This window comes from Cyprinus carpio, chromosome A1, assembly GCF_018340385.1.
Source record: "Cyprinus carpio isolate SPL01 chromosome A1, ASM1834038v1, whole genome shotgun sequence".
NCBI classification, from domain to species: domain Eukaryota; kingdom Metazoa; phylum Chordata; class Actinopteri; order Cypriniformes; family Cyprinidae; genus Cyprinus; species Cyprinus carpio.
In genome coordinates, this window is record NC_056572.1 from 37003177 (window position 1) to 37014966 (window position 11790).

Genomic DNA, 11790 nt, shown 5'->3' on the forward strand with positions numbered 1-11790 from the left:
TAGTGCTGTACTTTTTTTCTCTCGGAGCGGAAGAGAAAGACTGTAACGTTCTCACACAGAATTTGGACTCATATTTAAGTAAAATGTTTCAGAATGTGTGTCGCTCTGCTCGTCTTTTCCAGCATCTGTACAGGTGAGTTTAAAACTGAGGTCTTTTTTGTGCAGAGTTTGACATGTTCCCTTGTTTTTTTTTTTCTCCGTTATTACATGACCTTCAGCCTCAAATGGATGATACTTGTAAATTATTGTTTTGTTCTGATAATATCGCTCACACATAACAGCTCTATATAATGATATTTCTGTTTTCAGCTGTTGGTTGGTGCTCCAGTTAAAGTCACAGGACACACAGGAGGGAGAGCTGACATCAGATGCACATATAAATCTGGATATGAATCAAATTCAAAGTATTTGTGTAAAGGCGCGTGTAACATTGGAAATAAAGTCATCATGGTTAAATCAGGATCTCCAGCTAAAGACCAGAGATTCTCTCTGAGTGACGACAGGACGGCCAGAGTTTTTCACCGTCACCATCACTGATCTGAGACAAGAGGATGCAGGACAGTACTGGTGTGAGTGAAGAGGAGTTTATCTGATGTCTATTCAGAGATTGTGTTGCTGGTTAAACAGGGTAAGTGATTCATTTGTATTAGATGTTAATAAAATGTGATTGAGCATTAAATATTTTTTAGTTACTCTTAGATGTTGAGTTATGTGTTTTTCATGGTGAAGGAACCATGTTAGAGATCAGTGTTTGCTTTAGTTGAGGCTCTTGACCCCCTTGACTTCTGTCAGTAGTTTTTTCTCTGGCTGTTGTGTAACCATTTGTTGTAACTCACAAAGCCCAGATAACAGTTGCCATCAGGTGTATACAGACACACTCATACTCTTAGAAGAGCTGCTTTTATCCAAAGCAACTTACCGTGCTTTTCAGGTTAGCATTTTTTATTTTTATCTAACATGTGTACCCTACATGTTGGTACCGTATATTTTGTGCTGACAAGCCTTGATTTTATGGAACTGTTCGGAATCTAAATCTCTGAGGAAATAGGTGTATTTGTGTAATTAGTTTTGACTTGTGATTACAGTAAAAGTAGTCCTAAGAGCCAGTTGTTTGTGATAATCAGTTTAATATAAAGAACTTATCTCACCACATTAGGGTGTTCTGTGAGTGTCAACTTAGTCACACACAGGACATTCAATAATCAGCAGATGAACCTCAACACTGGGGACCATACAAAAAAAACAACAATGCAGCAGAGCAGGCGGGAGCCATGGATGATTTTTGTACTTACAATATTCACCCAGCATGCATTGCAGCATGTTTTTTTTTTTGTTTTTTTCGTACCATTTGTTGAGGTTCAATATTCTGATATATTGATGTCGGTTGGTGACTTATTGACACCATAGGAGACCAAACTGGTTGGAAAATCCTTTAGATGTAACTGATGAGATGAAAGCGAACCACTGACTTTTTGAATTGCTTTCACTTGTAACAACTGAACTAACTATAAACACCTATGTTAGTAAGATTTTGAAAACTCTGAAAACACTCCATAATTGATGATTACATCACACCCATATGCTGTATACCAACGCAATACCTGAGCATAGTTTTTCTCATGAGTTTTTTTTGAGTTATAACCAAAACATGTTCCAAAAAAACACATGGGTACCAACGTCCAAAAAAAAAATAAGCTCAGACAGAAAAATCAAGGTCAAGAAGCCCAACTAAAGCAAACACGGATCTCTAACATGGGTACCTTCAATGGCAACAATAAATTCACCAATCTAACCTTAGTACTTTCGCAAATAAGATCGTAGGTAGACGACCTGACAGAAATAAAGTCCATCCTGGTACTAATAAGTGGGAGCTGGTGATTCTGTCTTCTCAACAGCACGGTTCAATCACTAAAGCGCACTCAGCACATTAATTAATCACTTGATTACATTAATGGCAAAGTTTTTTAAAAACTTACATGGTTTAAAGTAAAGGCAAAATCTGTTTACTCAAACGGTTTTGAGTTACGGTGACTTGTCCGGTTTTAACAGTGGGTACGGTTGAGTTGATTGTGTTGTTTAGACTGTAGTGTGTTCAGTCATAAATACAATCATTACATCGAAGCTTTATATGAAGAATTATCATGAATTTGAAATGAAAATCAGTGGCGGAATTAATCTGAATACACGGACTTTACGGTTGAGCTTTCCTGCTCATTCATCAGTTAGAAGACCACGGCAGATTTAACTATCATTCTTTTTTCAGCCGAACCGTCATAATTTTCAGCCACAACAGAAACAAATCCGCAATCAACCAGCAGCACAGTCACAGATCAGAACAAATCAACAGGTCATTTCATCTGGCCGTCCACTCTATATGACTCTTATTTCTTGATGATTGCGTGTGAGTTTAAATGTGTGTTAATGTCTTACTGCAGATGCAGTGTCTGCAATCCACATGCTGTGTTGAAGACTGAAAGCTTCAGTTCCCAGATATTTGCTTCTTGTGTTAATGTCTTTAAGTTGCTTTGGATAAGAAAGTGTCTTCCCAGAAAAATATGAATTTGACAAAATGTTCAATTCAGAAACATTAAAAGAGGCGTTTGTGTGTGTACATTGTTAAGGAAAATAAGCAATTGTCCTATTGCAACAGTTTGCCATTTTTCATTTTCTTTTTTCTTTTCAATTGTGACTACAAGTTTTTTGTTTTTTTGGTTGTGTTATATACGTGTTGTGTCTTGAACAGACACCACACAATTGTGTATTAATTTTAATGAAAAATATCATGAAGACAGACACAACACTGTATTTAGGAACTTTATAGAAAATGTTATAGCATGTATCAATATGGGTATATAGCAGAGGAATGAAAACGTGTTTTAGCAAGAGAGCTTAAGGAAAAGTGAATGTTACCGTTGAATTGCTGTGTTGGCACGACGCAACGAAGGAGGCATCTAAGAAGAAAAGTCTCGAAGAAGGAAGAATGAGACAAATGGAGAGACCTTTATACAGGAATCTTCTTAGGGGATTTCCAGACCTCAGGAATCACAAGGACATGGAGATCCACCTCCCTGTCTAATAAAGGACTGAAGAACGATGAAGAAAATCAGACACGGTTCTGTGTGACAGCTTCTCCGAGTTGCCCAGGCGCGCCCTGCCAGTGATGGCACTCTAAACAACCGAGTTTCAAATCAATCTATCTTTGTTGTTTCTGATCTGTTTTGACATTAGTATGTTTATTTGTAATGTATTTAACCTATATATATAGTATATACATATATATATTAATATTATATAATACAACTATAACATAAATCATACAATAAGAAGCTTGCCTGTCTGAAGACTCTGATTTATAGATCTGCAGCGAAACAGACCACCGAGACTATTTCTTATGGTCGACCTCTTTTATTGAGTATAAAAAATTTAAATGCTTATGGGAATAAGGACAGACTTTGATTTTCTTTATCTCAACCTGAAAATAGTAAAATTACAGGTTAGTAAGGTGTAGGGAATTTAGCACCGTAAAACAAACATGTTTGTGCTTCTTTAATATGTGTTCATGTTCATTCTTACCGGCTAAGCAGCACGCTCACATTTCACTGGTGTTATTCTCTGGTCTTGACTAATAAAAACGAGAGTGAAAACAACAGTAACAGGAATAACTACAGTTTGTCAACTCGGGTCAGCCAAACATCAGTAAGCCAACAGACGACCACTACCCATGACTGCACCATGTGCCCTGCACTGATTACCATAGAAATCCATTGTATGTGAACAAGACCCTCACCACTTCCTTAAAGGAGAACTGAAGCCGTCAGACTACTGTAACAGTATTTGTAACAAAAAAAAAAGTGAACCTTCCACTTTAATTTTTAAAAAAAAACATAATAACAAACATGATATACATGTAACTGTTTTAAAGCAAAAAAAAAAAAAATGTTGTATAGCTACATATACAAGTACATTATAGCTTTTAGAGAAAGGGTGCCACCATCATAGGCAATTCCACAGCGAGTGACATTCATGGTGTTGGTTTTCGCTAAAACTATGTCCAGTGAAGGAAATATAAAAGCATTTCTTCTTTACTTTGTGAAAACACACAGATGTGATTGGTGTTTCACCCTAATCGCATGAATATAAACCACCAAGCTGTTTAAATTATCGATGTTTTTTGATCATGGTTTGCCAAAACATTGTTTTATAACTGAGGTGCAACGTGACTTGTAACAAAACAAACACAAAAAAAAAGCTTCATATAATACATTAATGTGGCTTCTCTCTGAGATTATGGCACGGACTTTTTCAAGACCATATTTGCATTAAACTGTTCTCGTTCACCCCGTATTAGTATGGTGAGATACTTATGTTCACCTGCAAAATACCAATATTGCTTACTCGTCCTCAAGTTTATTCATTCTTCCCATCCTTGCCAGCTTAAATATAAGTGTGTTTTTAAGCCATTCAAGCGCGATGACAGTACTAAAGAGATTCTCAAGTGCAGTACTATGAAGCCTGTGATTGGAACCAGTATATATTGTGCATGAACACACGAGCCTAAAAAGCCTTGCAGCTCGGACCAGCATACATGAGCAGTTACCAAATTTCCCTTTGTTTTTCTTGTCTTCGTGATGCAAACGACACAACAAAATTATGTCAGAATTGGCCGTCCTTGTGACGTGTCTCTGTGGTATAATCCAAGCATTGTGTTCCGACCCATCTTCACCCCAAACCAGGGGCGTCACGATTCTTTCCACCTCGTAGAGCACCTGCTTATTGCACTTATTTATGGGTTTAACAGACCTTTTTAATTTTTCATCTTAACAAAACACTCCTTTATTCTATAAAATGGTTAACATTATAAACATTTTGTACATAACATAACTTTTTTATTTAAGTGGAAAATCAGTTACCTAAATAATGTAAATTTTACTGACTGCTTCACTTCCTCCTTAAGACACAATATATATTGGACACCAACTTACTGTACCATCTCTAATTCAGCACATATGTTTGTCCACGTTGTCCAAATCTGGATTGTCTTGTGCATTTTTATAATTAATTTATTTTGTTGTTGTATGTGTGTTTAATATGTGCTGTCTGTAGCATTTTCGTGTCAGAATGTTTGGATCAAGGTGTGTCTGCGTTAGTTGATCCTGTTCACTCTCTGCTGGTAGATGCTGGAACTGCACCGATGCTGCTGCTAAAAGAGCATCTTTCTCCACTGAGACTCGTTCAAGAGTAGCTGGATATTCTGATAAATCCTTGCAAGCATACATTTAATGGAGGCTTCCTAAAGCAGCTGGTCATTGAGAGGCCTAATACTAATAGTTGGCTTTATGAAAATTATTAACTAGAAGGTTTTTTGTCCATTTATTTTTAAACATCAGATGTCCTGCATCCAGTAACTTACCAAACAGGGAAGTTCAACCACAGCCACAGGAAGATTGGTTCAGCTAAAACACACACTACACCCTTCCCACAATGCACCTCTGTCTCTCTAGGGCTGATGTGATGCAGAAAGTGTGACTTAATGTTCAACCAATGGCTCTGGACTTATTTACATTCTTTGCCGTAGTTGCCAAGCTACCACAGAAAATAACCAGCAAACATTTTTCATTCGCCCTCAATACTTTTTTGTTTTTTTTTTTTTTTTATTGAGAATATGAGCTGAACAGTATTCGTGTGATGTTAGAAAAACATTTTGATAGGTATCAGGTATTTCCTGTTATTATGCGAAAGAAAATATTTTCTTTGAAAGGATAGAAAGTAGTTAACGTTTTGAAAATAAAAACATAATGTAAATTGACCCAATATAAAACAGTCGAAGCTAAATTATATTTTATGAAATAAAAAAATATATATGTGGTGTAAACCTTCGTATACCAAAATATATTTCTATATGTATTTCTAGGGCAACGAAAAATCATTTCACGTAACATACATTTAGGCTAATATAAAATGTGGATGGCCTACCTAGAAGAATAAGAATAGATTTATAATGATTTTTAATGTTCCATGTTTTAATAATATTTTTATTATTTTTGTTTATTTTACTGTCTTATCTTGTGTTCTCTTGCTGAAAGTGTTTAATTAAAACGTGTTATGTTCACAAGGTTTTCTTATATATATTTAAACATTTTACGCAATTCTTTTTTAGGCCATTTTGTGGTAACTGAAAAAAAAATTACAATATATATTATACTATTATATCTATATATCATTTAAAAATAAACTTGCAAAATAAAAAGCGTATTTATAGTTTATATTGCTTGTTTATTTCCTATATGGGGGTTGTAGCTGGAAAGAGCAAAAGGGCCACAGAAAAAAGCACTTGACTGTATTAGATGCAGAAACAGCAAACACAGACAGGAAACAGGCTGTGGTTTTGTGAGTTTCACGGTTTAATTCCTGGTCATTCTGTCACAAAGAAACACCTCTACCATCACATGGAAACAGACACACAGTCCGTTCGCGCTAGTGTTGACTCTAATCACATGAGGGTGAGGCAACAACTTAGTGTTTTTACTCCTTCACCATTAGAAAAGAGCAGCATTAGCCGCATTACTGGAGATCTCTGAGTTTAAGAAAGTCTTTTGAGGAACTGACTGAGAGTATCACACTGATTTTCTGAACTAAACCCATGAAAGAAATGAAGCTTCCTACGGACAGTTCCCTGTGTTTTCTGCTGATGGGGTTACGTGCTCAAAGATAATACAAAGGGTTTATTGGTCTAGAAATATGGGCTTATTGTTTACAATCAGTGTATGTGAGTAAACGGCAGCTGTGCTGATGTGTGTGTGTGTTTGTGTGTGGTGTGTGTGTGTGTGATGTGTGTGTGTGTGTGTAGTGTGTGTGTTGTGGTGTGTGTGTGTGTGTGTGTGTGTGTGTGTGTGGTGGTGCATGAGCAGTTCAGTGGTGTGGTACAATTACAGTGACAGGTAACAGCAAGGGAGGACAAGGGACATTAAGTGTCCTTATGCTAAAGGATAATGAAAAACTCCTAACAATACTTCTTACAAGGAATTTACAGAGATAGTAATATCATACTAACATACTTATGGAAGAAAGTCCTCAGATGGCAGATTCCTCATGCGTTTATGATCATCAGATGAGAAACATTTACGTGGACCATCAGAAAGTCTGAGTTTGGCAGATGCTGGACCGTACGGCTGTAGAGCTGGATGGTGGAGAGAGAGTATAAACAAATCCAGCTGGAATGTGATCAGCAGGTGATTAATAATTCAGTACTGAACAACAGTCTGTTCTTTCATCCACTGTGTTTTTAGTTTTCAATACTGTAGTTAATAGTTTGTGTGTATTAATGTATTAGTTTGATTTAAACAATGTGAGCTTGATTTCCTCAGCTCCACAGAAAACAAGACCGGTCCAGAATTCTCAACCAGCACCCTTCGTCCGTATACAAACAACACAGCACTGGACCACACCGGCACAGGTTCTCGAACCCAAAACCCATCCCTGACTTCACCCTCACACACGCTTCTACACACTATGCTTTATTGTAAAACTCTACTGCTATATGTGAAGTCACTGTGGTTTACATACACAATTTAAGTCATAAATTCATTCAAAGCATTAATAGATTAGCCTGATTCTCACTGAGCTTCCTGAACCAAATTTTTAATGCAGCATTCATGATAAGTGGTGCAATTACTTTAATTAATAGAGTCTTCAAACGTGTCTGGACGAAACAGTTCATGTCTCAAAAACTGCACAAACCTGACACCTTAGGACAGTTTTCATTAACACCCTCAACAATCTGTACACAATAAACCAAGAACTGGCAGGTGTGGGTTCTAAAATGTCAAATAATGAATGTTTACAAAAATGTAATTTATTGTTGTTCTTGAAAGCCGTTTCTTGGTTTCTACAGTTTATGAGACTGCATGATCGAAATGGCCTAGAGTAAAATCATTCATAATTGAATATAATTTCAAACATGAGCACAGCATTACTTTGTTTTTTTTACATGGGTTTTCCATGATGTCTTAATGTTTGCATTCATGCATCTGACAGAACCACTTTTTATTCAAAGAGCATCAGTTCATTTTTAATTGTGAGCACGCACGTTCACTTTTTTCTCTTCTATCTCTCGGCTCGTCTGTCAGAGACTCATCAAACAGACGTGAAGGACCAGAACATGACAGGAAAACACAGCAGAGACTCTCAGTCAGCCAGACCATAGTAAGCCACACAAACTACAATGACCCACCAATGCAACTGTCCCCATTTGATTATGTTATATATTTTGGAGGACAGAGACTGGTTTGAACACGTGTGGAGTAGCACAATCTGAAAACTCTTGTTGCTCATGATGAACATTGGTTTAACGTGAAGCCACACATCAGATTTCATGCAGTTAACCTGCTTTCACATCAGCTGTAGACAGAAGCGCTTTACCTCTGAGGATTGAGGGTTTACCGTTTGAGGGTTTCACTTGGGTTACACAATATACTGATACAGTTGCCAATATGACACAATACAGATATGGTTTTACTGTCGCTGGGAGGTCTGGGTTCGGTTTCTGGCTGGTTCTGGTTTTGTGTTTCTGGAAACACTTCCTCTCCTGAAAAAGAGGAACAGCACAATCTGGGACCAGGTAACAGTTTATGTCCTTGTGATTATAAAGTCATTTTTAGGAATTTGACTTCGATTGACTTTGTCTTTTCTCTCTCTTTCATGCTCCATTCAGATTCATTTCAGCAAAAGGGTGATAAGCACAACACGGAGCGTGTGATGATCAAATCTTTACCTGTAGAGATTCAGATAATACTGTTCATCATTATGTATTGATGAGCCAGTTGAATACAATGAGATGAGTAAATATTCCTTGTGTCATGTTGTTTTTATGACTGTCTGTAATGTATGCGTAGATTCCAAACAGTCCTGACCGTCACACAGCATCTTCCCTCCAATCAGACGCCTGCATCACATCTCTTCAACGCCGCCCACATGTCTGTACTGTTTATGCCACAGTACCAACTCAGCAAGCCAGATTCAAAATCTCCAACCACACTCACGTCGACCAATCATGATGACGGATACAGACTGGGATTATATCCCTCCAATATTGAAGTTTCCTGAAACCACCAAGAGACAAACAGTAACAGAACTGATCTACCACGAAACAGTGACCAACAATCCACAAAACATCAAGACACACATTGACCCACAATATTCAGTGATCAAAAATAAATAAAAAAGACTGTCATCACTTCTTCCACAGAAATTTGCACTGAGGTTTACAAGACGTGAAGAAACAAAACTGCTATCAGCTTGCATATTGTTAATGAATCAATTATTTTGGACACACAATATTCTGATTTTCCAGCAGTATTTTTTGGTTAACTGTATATTGTAAACTAACAATAAAAGTTACTAAAATAAAAAAACGGTGTGAAGTATTCTTTGTAATCAGTACACCCTACGGCGGACTGCACCTTGGATATCAATTTTGAACGTCAAATAGTAATCAAGACTTGATCCAAGAACGCGTACATATCACTTTAAATTCAGTTTGAACCAGCAGTTCTGGGACCATAAACAACTATTACATACAATTAAACCCCAAGTAGTGACCGGTGAAGCACAAAAGCAGTCTGGGGTAGATTTAGTAACAATAGCAGAAAATACATTGTATGGGTCAAAATTATCAAATTTTCTTTTTATGCCAAAATCATTTAGGATATTAAGTTAAATATATTTTCTACCGAAATATCTCAAAACTTAATTTTGAGTAGTAATATGCATTGCCTAAGAATTTGTTTGGACCAATTTTTAAAGAGATTTGCTCAGTATTTAGCTTTTTTTGCACCATCACTGGAACAGTTTTTTCACAGCACCCGCATAGTTACACAAACCAGTGTCACTGTGACACTGTCCATGTCGAGCTGAATGAGGTTATAGCAGAAAGAAAGGGGAAAGGAAATGATAGTGCTGTACTTTTTTTCTCTCGGAAGCGGCAAGAGAACGACTGTAACGGTTGTCATCACACCGATTTGGACTCATATTTAAGTAAAAGAGTTCAGAATGTGTGTAGCGCCTGCTCGTCTTTTCCAGCATCTGTACAGCGTGAGTTTTAAAAACTGAGGCTAATTTTGTGCAGAGTTGGGACATGTTCCCTTGTTGGTTTTACTTCGTATATTACATTGACCTTCAGCCTCCAAAGGGATGATACCATTGTAAATTATTTGTTTGGCTTATTGTTATAATATTACTCACACCCACATAACAGCTCTGTATAATGATACCCTCTTCTGTTTTCAGTTGTGTGTTGTGCTCCAGTTAAAGTCACCGGGACAGCACAGGAGGGAGAGCTGACTCAGTAATGCACATAGAATCTGGATATGAATCAAACTTCAAAGTATTTGGTTGTTAAAGGGGACACGTGTAACATTGGAAATAAAGTCATCATGGTTAAAGTCAGGATCTCCCAGCTGAAGACCAGAGATTCTCTCTGAGTGACGGACAGGACGGCCAGAGTTTTCACTCGTCACCACACTTTATACTGAGACCAAAAGAGGATGTCAGTGAACAGTTAATGGTGTGGAGTGAAAGAGGATTTTTATCTGATGTGCTATTCAGAGATTGTGTTTGCTGGTTAAACAACCCGCGCACTATAGAGTGTGATTCTGTATTAGATTGGTAATAGAAAATGCTGAGTGAGTCATTAAATGTTGTAAGTTGACTCATAGTGGACTGTTGCGGTGGCTTGTGGTGTTTTAGACTTTACTGTGTTTTGTATAAATACATCATTACATCGTAGATCTACAATGTAAGCTTATATGTATTGTAAATGCAAAATCAGTGTGAATTCATCTGAAATAAATTACTTTCTTGATCTTTCCTGTCATTCAGCATGTTGAAAGAGCCACTGCGGATTTAACTATCAGTCTTTTTATTATCAGCAAACCATCATATTTTCAGCAAAACACGAACAATATCCACAATCCACACAGCAATCACAGTCCTCATAATCCAGAACAAATCAACATAGCGTCAGTCGATCTGTCCGGTCACTCTATTATACTCTTATTTTCTTGATGATTGCTGTCGAGTTTTGTTTGTTAATGTCCTGAAATGTCTCATGTTTGAAATCTACATCTGTGTCGAAGACTGAAGCTTCAGTTCCCACTATCTTTGCTCTTTGTTATAATGTGCTCTATAATTTGCTTTGGGAAAATCTGGGACAGGTAACCAGTTTATGTGTGATTATAAAGTCATTTTTTTAGAATTTGACTTGATTTGACTTTGTCTTTTCTCTCTTTTCATGCTCCATTCAGCTTCATTCAGCAAAATGTGCTGCACAACACGGAGGTGGGTGATCAAATCTTTACCTGTAGAGCTTCAGAAATACGTTACATTATTGTTTATTGATGAGCAGTGAATACCATCAGATGAGTAATATTCTTGTGTATGTTGTTTTTTTGTTTAGACTGTCTGTATGTATGAGGAGATTCCAAACAGTCCTGACGTCACCACAGCATCTTCATCCAATCAGACGCCTGCATCACATCTCTTCACCCGCCCACATGTCTGTACTGTTTATGCCACAGTAACCAATCAGCAGCCAGATTCAAATCTCCACCACACTCACTCGACCAATCAGATGACGGATACAGACTGGGATTATTACGCCAATATTAAGTTTCCTGAACCAACAAGAGACAACAGAACAGAACTGATCTACACAACAGTGACACATCCACAAAACATCAAGACAAACATTGACCCAAAATATTCAGTGATCAAAAATAAATAAAAAAGACTGTC